Source organism: Myxocyprinus asiaticus, chromosome 43 (genome assembly GCF_019703515.2).
Source record: "Myxocyprinus asiaticus isolate MX2 ecotype Aquarium Trade chromosome 43, UBuf_Myxa_2, whole genome shotgun sequence".
Taxonomy (NCBI): domain Eukaryota; kingdom Metazoa; phylum Chordata; class Actinopteri; order Cypriniformes; family Catostomidae; genus Myxocyprinus; species Myxocyprinus asiaticus.
This window is the reverse complement of record NC_059386.1, coordinates 28,927,464-28,944,015: the sequence shown is the minus strand read 5'-3', so window position 1 is coordinate 28,944,015 and position 16,552 is coordinate 28,927,464. Positions and strand designations below refer to the sequence as shown.

The window sequence follows — 16,552 nt, the reverse complement described above, 5'->3', positions numbered from 1 at the left end:
ATTATATAACAGTTCATGTAAATAAATGTTTAATTTACGAGTTATGAGTTACTGCTTATTAAAGACAGTGTGTCTAGAAGCCATTAAGTCTCTCCACTCCTCAAATTGCTCGAGATCATAGAGTGTGGGGTGAGTTGACGCACGTCTCCCTCTGCGAACGCACACGCGCACATTAAAAGCGCCTCCTGTAGCTTTAAGCTGCGCTCACTCGCTCGGTCAGTCAGGGAGGGCGAGACAGCAAGAGAGGAGGAGTGTGAAAACTGCGGAGTTCTCGCGGATTCCGAGAACACACAGTTCACACTCAGACCAGATTGTCGGTGCCGGAGCCCGGACTGCCCGATGAGTTTTTGGACTCTACTACTTCCATTCGGAGTGGCTCAGAGCACACGTCCACGCGCAGGAAACACTCGCGTTTCCAAAAGCCAAGCGGTCTTTCAGGGCTCGGAGAGCGGAATCAGGTACGTGTGCAGAGCCGATGCCATCTGAGCTGCTGGAAAGACCCCATTACATTAGACTATGATAGCGTTATGTTTACCATGTATATTCTCAAAGTGGGTGTGCTGAAATAAAAACCGACGCTCACTGACTGTAAAGGAGCCTTTCAAACAGGACACGGTTTGCGTTAAAAACGGCCAGAGAGAGTCCAAAGGCGATGGGGACGCGTTTTTAAAAGTTGAACTGTTTTTAACTAACACGGCGTCTTTAAACGCGACAGCGTCCGTCTGACGCATCTGTACATAGACCTGCAATTTAAAAAAATAGCGCAAACGGAATGCAAGAACGCGTCCTGTGTGAACAGCCCCGTATCGCAGTGGTCGCTACTGTCATTTAGTTTCCATTTTGTTTATCTGTGATGTTGCAGCTTTATATCTCACTTCGGGATTGCTATCCATAGACATATTGGATTACTAAAATGTTATTTCTGTTCCTCTTTTGCATTTTTCCAAGCCACATTGAAATTAGGTATTTTACTATGTAAGATTGTAATGTAATAACAGTCTTATGTTTATTATGGTATATGGTTTATTGTAGTGATCATTACTTTTCGCTATACGGTATGATACATTAGACACAAGAATCTGATATTTATATAGTAAGGATATGGGGTAAGCTCACTCTGTTGTATTTTCACCCCACTTAATATTGAATAGTCTTAGCACAGCTCTTGCGATCATCTTTTGCTTACGTACAGTCAAAAGCTTTCATTAATTTCTCTGTCATCAGGGTATTAATTCTCCAAAATGTCTTACTAAAGAGAGCTGTACAACATAAACATCAATACTCTGGTTAATCTCTTTAGGACAAGACCTCCCCTGCTAAGTGAGCTTGTAACTGTGGTTCATTTATTCATTTAGAAAGAGGTGATGCCACTGATTTTGGACTTTGCATTGTTTATAGTTTTCATACGGTTTCCTGTGGCTTCAGTCAATATAAATGGAGCTAAGGAGATCAAGGGTTAAAGTTTAAAGGTCAGCAGAGGCCATAGTTTGGGGTGATTGTTGGTTCAGGTGCTCTCAGAAACCTTCGTCCATCAAGAAAAGACCAAACAATTACAGAAACGTTCTATATTGGTCATAGTACTGCAAAGAGACGTGGCATGCATGTGATTTAAAGAGATCAAGACTTGGTTTGCATGTTTTAGACTTCATAGGAGTTTAAGATCCGCCATTTGCTCAGGATTTGATTTGTCAGTGGATTGGGGGTAGAATGTAGGTTAAATGAGTATATGAATTTCATCGCTGTTGAATGAAGAGTTTGTTTGGCTGACATACAGTGAAAATGCTTCTATTTTGCATTTTTCTAGTTTAATAATAATAATAAAAAACATTACAATTTAAGTGATTAGCCTAACAATTTTCTTAGTATTTGGTATGTCCCCTTTTGCTTCATTTACATGTGCTCAAGTTTACATGGACATGATGATCCATTTTATCCCAGATTAGGTTGGATTTAATAATGTTCCAAAAATAATTGTGTGTACTTCAATGGAAGAAACATTGTTAATGTCACAAATTTGCTTTAGTTTGAATAGTGACTTAGAAATTGTGCAGAATCGTATACATCTCGTATTAACATCAGTGTTTCATTGTTTTCAATTGATCAAGATCCTGAAGCCTTATTTCCAAATTTAAATGAGGTTTTGACACTTAAAGAGAGAGTTCACCCAAAAATGAAAAATCTCTCATCATTTACTCACCCTCATGCCATCCAGATGTGTATGACTTTCTCCTGTAGAAGATTTTTAGAAGAATATTTCAGCTCTGTAGGTCCATACAATACAAGTGAATGGTGACCAGACCTTTCAAGCTCCAAAAATCACATAAAGGCAGCATAAAAGTAATCCATGTGACTCCAGCGGTTAAATCAGTGTCTTCAGAAATGATATAATAGGTGTGGGTTAGAAATAGATCAATATTTAAGTCCTTTTTTACTAAGTCCCTTTTTCACATTCTGAAAGTGAAAATGGAGATTTATAGTAAAAAAGTTTGAAATATTGATCTGTTTCTTACCCAAAGTGATTGCATCGCATTAGAATACATATATTAAACCACTGGAGTTGTATGTATTACTTTTATGCTGCCTTTATGTGATTTTTGGAGCTTCAAATGTCTGGTCACCATTCCCTTGCATTGAAAGGATCTACAGAGCGGAAATATTCTTCTAAAAATCTTCTGCAGAAGAAAGTCAAGCACATTTGGGATGGCATGTGGATAAGTAATGATAAGAGAATTTTCATTTTTGGATGAACTATCCCTTTATTAATGAATAATGTGTACATTATTATATACTATTATCACAGAATTGGTTTAATTGATGGAAAAATTTGTCATTATTAAGAGGAAAAATCCAAGGATTGTGTCCAAATGGAGATACTCTACTTCATCGAATACATCTATAGTAAGTTTCCTACAGTCCAGGTGTAAAACTATTCCCTTTACAATGTTACAAGAGTATTTAGAGAAGTGTTGAGAGAAATGCAGACAGACAACACTTCTTGGCTTGTTTGTGAATGATGTTATCGTTGCTAGAGAAATGAAAATGAACATAATATCTCAGAGGGGATGAAAAGTTTTGAACCTCTGAAAGTGGTTAAAACAGTGCTGGTTTGTTATCACCTTAAAATAGTTCCCTAAATATTAACCTCAACACTGTGTTTAATTGCCTTCTGGTTGAAAAGTGGTTAGAATAACAAAGCATGTCATATTTAATATTTATGATGAATACCAAAACATAATGTTGAGTTTTCAGAGCACACACTCAGTGTGGATTAAAGCACATGGTTTTAGCTCATGTAATATAAGCTTGCATGGTGTAACATGTTGTAAATCCATAGAAGCCATGGGCGCTTTACACTCATTAACAGGTCAGTTGACAGCTCAGGGACAGTGGGTGCATGTTTAGTTCCTTGTGCTGTGAATCTTTGTTTTATGTAACAGCCTAAACATAAGTGAGCACCGGTGCTGAAAATATGAGAGGTTTTGTTAACCAAAAGAAGGAATGAAGACTGTGAAATGGGTTGTAGGGGTAAGACAGTATGAGATACAAGGCACATACAGATTCTATTTCCCCCCAGCCTTGGTATAGAGACAGGGCTTTTTATTTATAGAGATAGTTAGATTTTTTTTCTGATTGATTTATTGTAAGCGATTTATAGTTTGCTGAATTTGCAAAGCAGGATTGCTGGAAGATGCAACTCTGATAAAACAAGCATCACCACACATTCAGCCGCAGTGACCCTCAACACTCCCGCCAATCGACCAATCCGGTAATACTTGCACGTTACGTACATTTTTTTCCCCATGTTTCTGTATTTTCTGATTTTGTTAATCCATTCCGCAGAGTTCCACCGATTTTTCCCCCAAATAAATGGAAAAAAAAGTCTGTAGATACAGTATGGACTAGGTTAGAACTAAACATTAATTTAGCTTTTTAGCAAAGAAATAGGGAATGAAAAGTTTCATAGGTCACTTCTAAAATAGTTTTGCCTGGTAAAACAGTAAGAAAGCTGCTGATCCTGAGAAACATGATCTCAACTACTTGTATAACACCCAGTAAATGTAATATAATTACTACCAGGCTGACCAATAACTGCCAGCTGTACTTTTGTATCCAACTGTGCCCTGAGGTGAGATGGACCTGGAGGTTAAGGGATCCTGGCAAATGGGTTCAAGAGGGTTTTTCTACTCCAGGGTGCAATTAGTAAATCGTATCTTATTTGAAGCAAGTTACATTAGTAGAGCACAAAGAGAAGCTTTGCTAGGTGAAATTCCAGTCTTTTAGTGATTCTGGAGTTGTAAAGGTTGTCGAATGTATGCAGAACTTGCAGTCCAGCAGGCGGTGACCACATTGCATTCAACCCTCCTGGAATCCGATCTTGAGTGGTCACAAGAGACGCATGTAAATACCACATGTAAATGGCTATCTGTCTCGCCTGACCACTTGTGATCAGATCGCTCTAGATGGATTTTAGGCCTAATACATGGCCTTTGTATTTATCAACACTTAAAACTAAGTACTTCCTGCTGTTGTTGATGGGACCTCTGTCATGGGACCATTTCTGCTAAGACTCATTTCATGCAGAGCTCAGGGGTCAGGCTCAGTGGAGCAGTTTTATGTTTCCATGTGTTTTTGGACACACAGCTTCAAACCGAAACCACAATGAATAATAAAGCCCTGTCACTTTTTGGAGCAGAACACCCGTCTCTGGACTGCTGAATCACTTAAGACTTACTTAAGGGGTTAAAACGTGCTGAGCTGTTGCCAGGCAACAAGGGACACCTCACCAGCCGCTGGATGTAGGGTGTATCTATCTGTCCCTCACGCGCAGCCAGTGGTGACATTTTGAAAGATATGCAACCGCATATCCCTGCTCTCAAAACACTCTCTAATGGCTCATGCAGCATGGCATGCTGTGATATATTATTATGGACTGCTGTTAATATGCTCTCCTGTCACAGGAAGTTACACTGGAGTGAAGGAGAAAGGAAAGTTGTTCAAATTTTGACATTCTACCAACTAGTTGATTTTATAAATATGTGGTTTTGAACATCCCTACTGCGTACATACTGGCTGCATCCCAATCAGTCGTGGGTCGTTGATTAGTTAAGTGGGGACCTGCCAGTTCTCCTTCAGTAATTTGGGAGATGTCCTTGGACAGACGTCCTTGTGTCCTGGTTCAGGCTTATGAAGGCAGCACATAGATTTCCTGGCATTAACGCAACACTGTGAACTTGACCTGACGGACCCGACCTGAAAGCTTTTAAGTAACTCTCTAAAACAGAATTCAGTCATGTGACACCATGCAGATGAGGAGGGCTTATGTGTCACACTTCACTGAAGGTGTGGGTGAGATTTTATCCATTCATATTATGAATTAGCAGCTTCAGCATTGAGCTTAATGAATATTGATTCGTGATTGATTTTGTGCACCATAGAAATGAAGAATGAAGGTAGAATGTGACTTGGTTTCAGTTTGGTCTGGTGGAAAAAAAAAATATATATATATTTTTACTAAAACATTTTAATGTATGAAAAATGGTAGGGGGCCTGGGTTTTGAAGCTGACTACCACCCCTGGAGTCGCGAGTTTGAATCCAGGGTGTGCTGAGTGACTCCAGTCAGGTCTCCTAAGCAACCAACTTGGCCCGGTTGCTAGGGAGGGTAGAGTCACAAGGGGTAACCTCCTCATGGTCGCGATTAGTGGTTCTCACAATGGGGCGCGTGGTAAGTTGTGCGTGTATCGCGGAGAGTAGCATGAGTCTCCACATGCTGTGAGTCTCCGCGGTGTCATGCACAGCGAGTCACATGACGAGATGTGTGGATTGACTGTCTCAGAAGCGGAGGCAGCTGAGATTTGTTCTCTGCCACCCAGAATGAGGTGAGTAACCGCGCCACCACGAGGACCTACTAAGCAGTGGGAATTGGGCATTCCACATTGGGGAGAAAAATGTATAAAATAAAAAAATGTATAAAAAAAAAATGGCAGACGGTAATGAGTGATGATGCGAATGAATCATTGAATTGAGTATTGGATTGATTATTTGAAACGGACTGATTGAACTGAGTTATTGGAAACTATTGGAATAATGGTTAATAATGATGTTGCTACTGAAGTTTAAAATGATAGACGCAATTAAAACAGCTCTCTCTTAGGAATGGTCTGTGTTCAATACAAGATAAGCTCAGTCGACATCATTTGTAGCATTATGTTGATTTTGACAGAAAATCATTTAGACTTGTCCCTCGTTTATTTAAAAAAAGCAAAAATCGTGGTTACAGTAAGGCACTTACAATGGAAGTCAATGGGGCCCAGTCCGTAAACATTAAAATACTCAGTTTCAAAAGTATAGCCACAAGATGTAAACATTATTTGTGTTAACATTAGTGGGATTGAATCTCTGTTAACACATATTATGTTTACATCTTGTGGCTATACTTTTGAAACTGAGTATTTTAATTTTTTTAATAAATATTATAGTTTTTTAATATTTTTTACATTTATTTTTTGTGGTAATCAATACTATGCCACAAATGCTATTGATTGTGCTTAACTAACTTGTATTGAACATAGAACAGGTGCACAGTGAACAGATACAATGTGAAGGTGATGTGAATCTTTTTTTTTTTTTCCTCTGTTTCACTCTTTTATTTATTTAGTCTGGTTCTTTTTAAGATGTGAACACCAATTTCTGAACAGTATTTCTATTAGCAGTAGAGCATGTTTGCCCATAACTTAATTTTAGTCAAAAGGGAACACATACAAAACATTTTTTATTTTATTTAAATGTTAATAATCATATCGAAGTTCAAATTGCAGTTGCAATATTTAAAAAAATAAACGCAATTAGAGTTTTTGTCCAAATTGTTCAGCCCAAGTATTAAAGCAATATCTCACATTTGTGATGTTCTATTGTGCAGCGCTTCATTTGACAAAAATATCGTGTCATGTTGTTTCAGATTTTGCTTTGAGGATTTTGTATAAAAGCACTTAATTTGATTAAAAAAAATAAATAAAAAAATTATATGTTATGTTTAAAAATTACATTAATAAAAAATAATTATTTTATTTGATTTGACACCATTTTAATAATTCAATTTAATTCATCTGTCGAATACGGAATTCAGAAAAAATAACCATCCAATAACCACAATATACATCATGACCTCTCGTGTTTTTGCTTAAATGTCACACCCGTTGGGCACATAAAAATGTCCTGGAAAATTGTGCTTTGAAAAGAGTCTATGTATTGCCCAACCCTGACAATAGGCATTATCTGAGGTTCATTACCCTCAAGTAAACCGAGACCAATAAAGTTTATCTTTATCATAAAGCCTCTGTGGCCTGAGTTGGTATTTATCCCAAGTTATAGCAAAATCAGTTCTGCTCAACTAAACCTTGAGTTGAAGCCAAACTTTCGGTGAGTATTTGGATGAGCTAATGTTGTACATTTGTGCTCTTATGAGACTGTATGACTCTGTATGAGATACTGGCTGTGCAGAATCTGGTTCATCTCTGGCTGGCGAACTATGGAGGATGTTTACATGGGCTGTTACTCTACTTGTGCAAGTGCGTTTACATGTCTGATTCGGTCACAGATGCCAGACGACCCAAATAGAGCAGATCTCTTCTCTAAGCCACCTGTTTCTGTGTCCAGGGCTGCCCTCAACGGTTATATTAAGGTATGGCTTGCCCTAAATACAGCTTAAATAGGTGTAATAAGGTCAACGATCAGTTTGATTCAGTGGCTTGTTGTTGCCCTTCAGATGCATTTGCATGGAGCTCAGATGTTGAGCAGAATTGTCAGAGAAGTGAATGGGTGTCGATGAAAGATCCAAGTTAAATGAAATGTAATAAATTTATAGATTTTCATTTAAGCTGATCATGTGTTACTTAAAAGTTTTATAATGGCTAGGGGCTGTACAAAGTCATTGTTATGGGTAAATTATATCTTTATTTTAGTGGTTGTTTGTAGTAATCTCTCTCTTTAAGTTATATTATGTATTTAGCAGAGTTGTATCTGTGATCAATCACTCTGCTCTCTAGATATCAGAATCTGCCATTAAAAAAACCCATATCGGTTGACCATTAGTTGTCTTTATTTTTATTATATTTTATAAATAAGACTTATTTTATGATCACAGTTTTCAGTGAGATTAAAACTAAAATGCAGTAACTCAAATGTGCCAGATGTCTGTGTTTGAAACTGATACAATTCTCGGATCACTTTTTGTATGAGACAGACAGCTTGTTTTGATGGCATTTTCAGAGCGATCAATATCTGTACGTATTTGTATGTGTTGTTTGGAAATATTTTCTCACCTTACAGCCATCATAAAAAGGACTTTTACAGGCTTTAGAGAGAAAACACACATCATCGGCTCACAACACTGTCACCAAAGAAACACAGGCATGTCTGGAAATCTCTAAAGAATTTAGAGATTTCTAAATTCTTGTGAAGTACAGGATAACGTACAGTTAGCCTGTCATTATCGCAAAATAAACTTGACGCTTTAATGTAGTGTGGCAGCGGAGGCGTGGTCGAGCGTTCGTCCGGAGAGAGAGAGAGAAAGCGGTAAAGGTGAACACACCTGAGTGCTGTAATGCCTAACACCTGTTTCTGATTGCAGTAAGCACTGGGGAGAGCGATTAAAAAGGGACCACACCAGAGACAATGGGGAGAGAGCTACCTGAGAGAAAAGACTGTGTTAAAAGTGTGATCTGATCTGATGAGTGTATTGCTGAAAAGCCACTTTGAGTTTTTTTTTTTTTTTTTTTTTTTTTGTTGAGCTTGTTGCCACATAGATATAGCACGTGTGAACGCTTCACGCCATCCACCACGGCATTCGCGCCCAACTCACCACACGCCCCACTGAGAACGAACCACATTGTAGCGACCACGAGGAGGTTACCCCATGTGACTCTACCCACCCTAGCAACCGGGCCAATTTGGTTGCTTAGGAGACCTGTCTGGAGTCACTCAGCACACCCTGGGATTCGAACTAGCAAACTCCAGGGGTGGTAGCCAGCGTCTTTTACCACTGAGCTACCCAGGCCCCCTCCACTTTGAGTTTGTTTAATTAAAGTTGTTTAATTAAAGTTCTCGCAGTTGGGAGAAGTCATCAAGTCCCTCACTAGCATGCGCCATGCGCAACATCAGGCCCTGATTGAGCTACGCCAGGACCAGGATCGCCGATTCCAGGAGGTGCTCCAAGCTTAAGCAGAGGACCGGCATGCGATCCGGAGCCTACTACACCATGAGAAAACCCCGGCCACGACCCCGGACTCAGCAGCCCCTGCTTCCACATGCAGAAACTAAATTATTTTGTGATAATGCCAAGCTGACTGAACATTATCATACTTATTACATGGCTACTTATGAAATAAATAAATTTATGGACTAATAAAACATTGATTTGATTTTAAAAAAATTAGCTTGCTTTGATAAGATTATCTTAAATATTCCTCTAACAAACATAGGCAGTATCTGCTCCAATACTGACATTTTATCCGGATCAGTATCTGTCAGACGAGCCCGATCCAAATCTGGTACCCCGTGTTAGTAATGGTCGTTAACGTCAAGCTCAAAAAATTATATAAAAGAACCATAAAAGCACAATTAAAGTAGTCCATATAGCTTGTGCATTTTATTCAAAGTCTCTTGAAGACATATGATAGTTTTGTGAATCCCAAAAGTTTCACAAAACTATGTTTACTAAAACATAGTAAACATAAACTGTGTTTATTAAATAAATATACAGTCTGCATGCGCAGTGTGCTTCACTAAATGAGCGCTGCTCTTTTGACACGCACTCATGGCATGGTGATGTGCTGCTATTTTAGTTTCCAGAGCGGTGTGCAAAATATGAGCGATAAACACTAACTCCCTCTCAGTTGTAGAAATGTTTTTATCGGTGCATCCCTACTTGGTGAGCTTGCGTTAATGTGAGAAAAAAAGCGATTGCTGAGAGACAAGACTCGTGAAAATAGCACAGTTATGTAGGAAATCCTGGCACAACAATGAATTATACAGTATAGTGGTCATTATACAAAAATAATTGCAGAATGCCACGATTGACCAATCGGAATCAAGTGTTCCAGAGAGCTGTGTAATAATTTGATATAGTTATCAAAGCTCTGTTCGTGTGACTATAATTTCTCTGGATATTTTTATGTCCAAAACAAGAAATTTTAAAAAATCTCGTTTTGCTGATGAGGTCATTTTTGGTAGTGAATGAGGAATTGTGTATGCAATGTGTGCCACAGATGGGTCTTGAGCTGCGTTTAATTAAGGCATGTGCTGTGTGCATTCCTGGTATCTGATAAGATCCTCATACGCCTCTGACGTGAGGAGAGCGTGCACTATGATGGGGGTTAATGAAGGTAGACTCTCTCACTATATGTGCTGTATTTGTGTTTTCTCTCTCTTTTGCTGAGCTGCCTGATCAAACTCTGCAGCAATCTTCACACATTCTCTTTGGGGGAAAAAGAAAGAGAGAAAGTGGGCCATGGTGACCTATTTTCCTCACAGTTCAGGGAGGCCGAGGGTTGCGGTGCTGCAGTCAGTCAGATGGGGTGCAGGGGCTGTCGCCAGACACAGCCACACAGAAGTGGGTCAACGGCAAGGGCTGTGTCTTGTTAAAAGCTTGTCGAATGTTAGAGAAAAATGCAAGTACAGCACATATTATACAGATCTGCTGAGACAAGAGCTGAGAAAATATTATCTTGTCTCAGTTACAGTTCATAAACAATGGGAGTCCTGCAAGGCTTCAGTCCAAATTCATGTCGAGTGACTATAGTGTCTCATCATGGATAAATCTACAGTGGGGTCCGAAAGTCTGAAACCACATAGAAAGTATGAGTTTTTTTTTTTTTTTTTTTTTTTTTTTTTAAACACGAAAATGATAGTTTTGGGATTTTGTAAAATGTAAAACAGAAGAAAAGATATGATGTAAAATGAAGAGGATATATTAAAAATTCTCCACTATTTCTAGGTCACTAACCAAATGTAAGCAAATTTGTGACATTAACCATGTTAACTTTGTACAAAAAGTCAGATTTCCTTGTTTTCATTGAAGCATCCAAGATGTTCTTTGGAACATTCTGAAGTTATGCTGCTTTATCAGGTTTTGCACAAACGTGTGGAGTCCAGCTTGGGTTCCTGCTGTCATTAAAGGTAAAAGTGGTCATAAATACAATACAATTCTGAAAATGATGCCAATGTAACTTTTCACTCAAATATTATGCTGATCAGGGCTCAACAATAAGGATGGTCTGCTGTTTCGACAGAACTTTTACCTTGTGCCATTGAGCCACTGCTGCATTCTTAACAATTGGGTTTCTGTGATTTATTGAACATTACTGTTGCACACTATTTGAAAATTATATAGCTGCCTAACAAAGATTTTGAGAACAGCCTTTAATTTAAAGTATTGACTTTGACATCTTAAAGTAAGAATGGGTTGGAAATTGAAAATCAGTAATGTTTATATCATAACCCTTTGCTTTCCAGCAAAGCTATTTTTTTTATTTTTTATTATTTATTTTAAGTCATTTATTTATATTTAAATATAAAGTAAAAACTGTATGTAAGGGGGTTCAGTGGAAAGGAGGAGGCGAGAACCGGCTTGACAACTTAAATAATAATTTATTAACCAAAACACACAACTAAAAACACAGCACAGCTGTCTGTAATTCTCTCTCTCTCGAACTGTCGTCCCCGGCCGCCTTTATCCCTCGCGCGCCCCCATCAGGCTGATTGGGGACCGGGTGTGTCTCATTCCAGCCCGGCCCCGCCCTCCTCGGCTCTACACTCCTCCCGGCGTTGCCTCAGGTTGGGGAGCCCCTGGCATGACGTACATCCCCCCCCCACCCTTCCTCTCCGGGGGGGGGGCGTGCCTTATGCCCCGACTGCCGGCGGGTCCTCCCCGCCTTCCTCGACCTGGGAGGAGACAGGAGGGGAAAAAACAACACAAAATGGCGAGGGAAAGGCCAACACGGGGCGACAGAGAGGGAGAGAGAAAAAGAAACTCACCGGTTCTCTGATGCGCCATCGCGTGGTCCTCGATCACTACTCCACCCTCTCAGGCGGACTGCAGCCGCTCCTCCCTGGGCGGACCGGAGTCAGACCTCCGACCCCCCGCGGACAGAACGCCCCTCCGCATTCCCGGCGTCCCGTGGGGACTCTCCTCCGCCCCTGGCAGCGGCCCTACCACTCCAGGCGGTCGGGGAGTTGCTTCCCTCCTCCCCCCGCAGACGGCGGTCTTCTCTCGACCCCTCCGCGTTCCCGGGGGACGGCAGGGCACTCCTCCGCCCCCGGCAGCGGCTCCCTCGCTCCAGGCGGTCGGGGAGTCCCGTCCCCACTCACCTCGCGGACGGCGGCTGTTCCCCGCATCCGGGTGGTCGGGCAACTCCGTCCCCCGTCGGACGGCAGCGGCGCTCCCCTGGGTGGACGGCAGTGTCGAGGACCCTGCGACGGGAATCCCTCCTCCTTCCCGGGTTTCGGCACCAATGTAAGGGGGTTCAGTGGAAAGGAGGAGGCGAGAACCGGCTTGACAACTTAAATAATAATTTATTAACCAAAACACACAACTAAAAACACAGCACAGCTGTCTGTAATTCTCTCTCGAACTGTCGTCCCCGGCCGCCTTTATCCCTCGCGCGCCCCCATCAGGCTGATTGGGGACCGGGTGTGTCTCATTCCAGCCCGGCCCCGCCCTCCTCGGCTCTACACTGTAATAATAGAAATGTTAATAATAATTATAACAGGGTAAATATAGTTTCTGGCACATATAGATGCAAAAATACATTGCTAATAATCGTTTGTGTGTGTGTGTGTGTGTGTGTGTTTGGCCAGTTTAAATGTTGGCATAGCAAATAAAAATCTGAACTATTGGCACCACATGTCCATCAGAAAATATCCTTAATTTTGAGTCCTGCTGATATAATTTGTGATTTGTGATGAATATAAAAAGAATGCAAAAAAGAAGCATTTCTCACTAGTGGTCTCGGACTTTTAGACCCCACTGAATTTCTAATCCAATCACAGCCATGTCACTGAATTTAAGAGATGACGCACTATTGACACACAAAGGTTTTTCCGTAGCTCAGGGTAATTAAGATTACATCAGGATCACCACACAGGCGAAAACCAGGAGTCATGGGAAAATCTGCTTCATCGTTATGCCCTTGGAGACAGATCCCTGTGGATGTGGCCTTTTATGACGAATTGTTGTTTTTGTCGAACACAAAAGGTCAAGCAAACCTCTTGTGTACCGAGAAAGGCACAGCCAAACCATCAGGCCAGGAGCAGAGAGCAGACTGATGAACTGCAGGACTTTGGACCTCAAAAAGCTTTTCTTTAGAGTAGTGACTGTTTATGGCACTATTCAATATTTGATCTAGAGATGTCTGCTACAATGAACCACTGTTCTGAATCTAACCAGCAGAGACAGACTTTGACCTGACCAGGGTGTTTCAGTTTTTTTTGTGTGGGCCACACAGGCCAAGACTCTAAACATGAGTACTCCGACTAATGGAAGGCAGGCTGCGCAGAAAGTGTACTGAAGTGGGCAGGCCTCTGTCTGCAAATAGCATGCAGTCCAGCACAACATCAGTGCATTGCAGTATATTTTTTATTACACGACACTCTGGAATGCTTGATTCTGATAGGTCAGTCATGGTATTCTGTGGTCAGATATTTTTGTATCACCACTAAACCGTATTTTCCAGGCAGACGATTTCCTAAATAGCTGTGCTAGTTTAATGTCTCTCATAGCACTGTGTTAAAATTGGATATAACTTTTCACAGAAAATTATACTAAGCCATTTGTAACAGAATCGAGGAATGAGGAAGCGGGAGACAGCGAATTCGCCTTTCTGCGTAACGGTGAAGCTTCATATATAAACACTCAAACGGAATGGCAGCACCAACACACATGAAGCTTGTCAGCTGGGGCCCTCTCAACCTCACTCTGGGGCCTGGCCCCTTTTAATTCCCCGTCTCTCACTGTGAACAAAGAAACAGCAATTACCAGCAGTTCATCTCAGGTGAAAACCCTTACCGCTTTCTCTCTCCCCAGATGAACGTTCGACCACGTCCTCACCTCCACACCATTTTATCACACTAAAATCATGTTAACACACATTGGTTACATCTTGTATCTATACTTTAAAAATAGTATTTTAAAGTTTTCGGATTGTTCCTATTCACTTCCATTGTAAGTGCCTCACTGGAACCCAGATTTTTTATTTTTTTAAAGAAAAGTTGGGACAACTCGAAATAAATTTTTGTTGCAATCAACATGCTTTGCCACATGCTGTCGATTGACCTTAACCTGTATTGAACCCAGAATATTCCTTTAAGAAAAAAAGTGAGGCACAGTGAAATCTTACTATAAACAGAGCAATATGAAGCATAATTCACACTACATATAAATTGGTGGTATGAATGACAAAGATCATGTCACGCCTCTTAGAGGAATCAATTCCCCTGACCGGAGTAAATGTTCGATTCCCAACACTTCCAGTCCTATCATTGTCACAGTGTAAACCCCAACAGGGTGACCCAGGACTCCAACAAAAATAATTTGTGTAAAAATTATTTCAGGACTTATCCACCTGTTTCCTAGAACGCTGAAGTGTTCAACAATTCATAACGAAAGACTATTTTCATTTTTTTTTCTGGTCTACATTTTCTTCACTTGCATCGGCGTATGTGTTTTTTTTTTTGTTTTTTTTTATGGGTTTTTTTTATCCCCTTTTCTCCCACTACTTAGTAGGTCCTCGTGGTGGCGCAGTTACTCACCTCAATCTGGGTGGCGGAGAACAAGTCTCAGTTGCCTCTGCTTCTGAGACAGTCAATCCGTGCATCTTATCACGTGGCTCGTTGAGTGAGACTCCGCATGTCGAAGCTCATGCTACTCTCCGCGATCCACGCACAACTTACCACGTGCCCCATTGAGAGCGAGAACCACTAATCGCGTCCACGAGGAGGTTACCCCATGTGACTCTACCCTCCCTAGCAATCGGGCCAATTTGGTTGCTTAGGAGACCTGGCTGGAGTCACTCAGCACACCCTGGATTCGAACTCGCGACTCCAGGGGTGGTAGTCAGCGTCAATACTCACTGAGCTACCCAGGCCCCCGCATCGGCGTATGTTTTTAGTGAACGTTATGTTTATTGCCAACAAAAAACATTTGGCTCCGTAGTGCCGATAGTTTAGAGTCCAATTACTGTCTTATGGTATGGGTAGATGACATAATGTGATAGCCTTAGGTTAGTTATGAATTACAACTATACTAATTTTTAACTCCAACTAACACTTAAAATGGTTGTTGTTCTCCATCTGGATCACTCTTTTCGATAGTTTTTACATTGCTTCTTAAAGCTAAAGTAAACTTCAGTTGTCCGCATTGCTGATCGCTCTGCGCACAGTATGTGTGACACAAATTTCAACATCAACACAGCTGCGTGGCCTGACTGCATGCCACCCAGATTTTCTTGACCCGTGGACGTGGTCCTCATCTGTGCGCATCGTCGGCGCATGCACCACCCATTGACTGTACTTAAAGAGTATCACAAACCATAGTAGTGCGCATGCCCTGCAAGCATTCATATTCGCTCGCGGTCAGAAAAGTATACTTTGGAAGGCAGCGCGGTCAGCCAGGTGCTATCCAATCCACAACGCTGAAAACTTAAGTATACCTGGGCCTTTATGGAGACTGAAACCAGTGGCAATCAGAATTTTTATGGCACCACCCAGTGGTTGGTCAGGAAAACTGGAAAAAACAGATAGTTATGACTCTAAAATCTGATTGAATGAGCCACTTTCAAAGCTGTTGTAAAGTTGCCATTATATGCACCCCCTGTTTCTGTATATGAGTTAAATTCTATATTAATGCAGCAAGTTGCTTTAAACCTATTGTTTGGCTAATTAACTGTTTATTGTACTTTGCATAAGAATTGTTAATTGTGATTATTGTTAATTATTCCTTTTATTATTTGCTGTTGCTCTTTTCGTATTATGCCTACAACACCACATAACCATGATAAAATCACTGTAACATGTTCTCTTGTGAAATATTCCTTATCCACTCACTTCCCTGGTTTGGGGTGTATATACTAATAACCTACAGAATTGATGTGTCGGTAACTCAGTACGAAAGACCTTTGGTCTGATTGAGTTTAACATGTTGCCTGAAGACCGTGTCTCAAAACAGGCTGCAGTAATCTGATGAATTCCAGTAAAGGTGAGGAGAGCTGTGATGTCTCAGACCCCTGCGTGCTGCCATAAGAGTCCACGGCAGATGGCTTCCAGCAGAATCACATATGACATGCGATAACGTTTCAGTCAGGAAAGGTCAGTCCGTATGGCACTGCAAAGTCCCCCACGAAGGATCCACACATTCCTGAGCGTGCTGCATGCATGCGTGTTGTATTCCTGGTAGCTGTGAGGCAGGGTTAGTGTTTAAACATGACATTTCTCCTCTCTTCCCTCACCTTAGTGTCAGTGCACAGAGGACAGTCCAAATATTTGTTTAAAGTGATGAACCTT

At 40.9% G+C, this 16,552-nt stretch overlaps 1 protein-coding gene across 1 annotated transcript in view; it reads left to right on the top strand.

The window, feature by feature from the left end:
* Nucleotides 1-223: 223 nt before the first annotated feature.
* Nucleotides 224-16,552, top strand: part of LOC127434028 (nuclear receptor-interacting protein 1-like) — a 33,553-nt gene continuing 17,224 nt past the window's right edge. The window contains exon 1 of the mRNA XM_051686454.1: nt 224-458. The gene's annotated coding sequence lies outside the window, so the exon portion shown is untranslated. The remainder of the gene's footprint in view (nt 459-16,552) is intronic.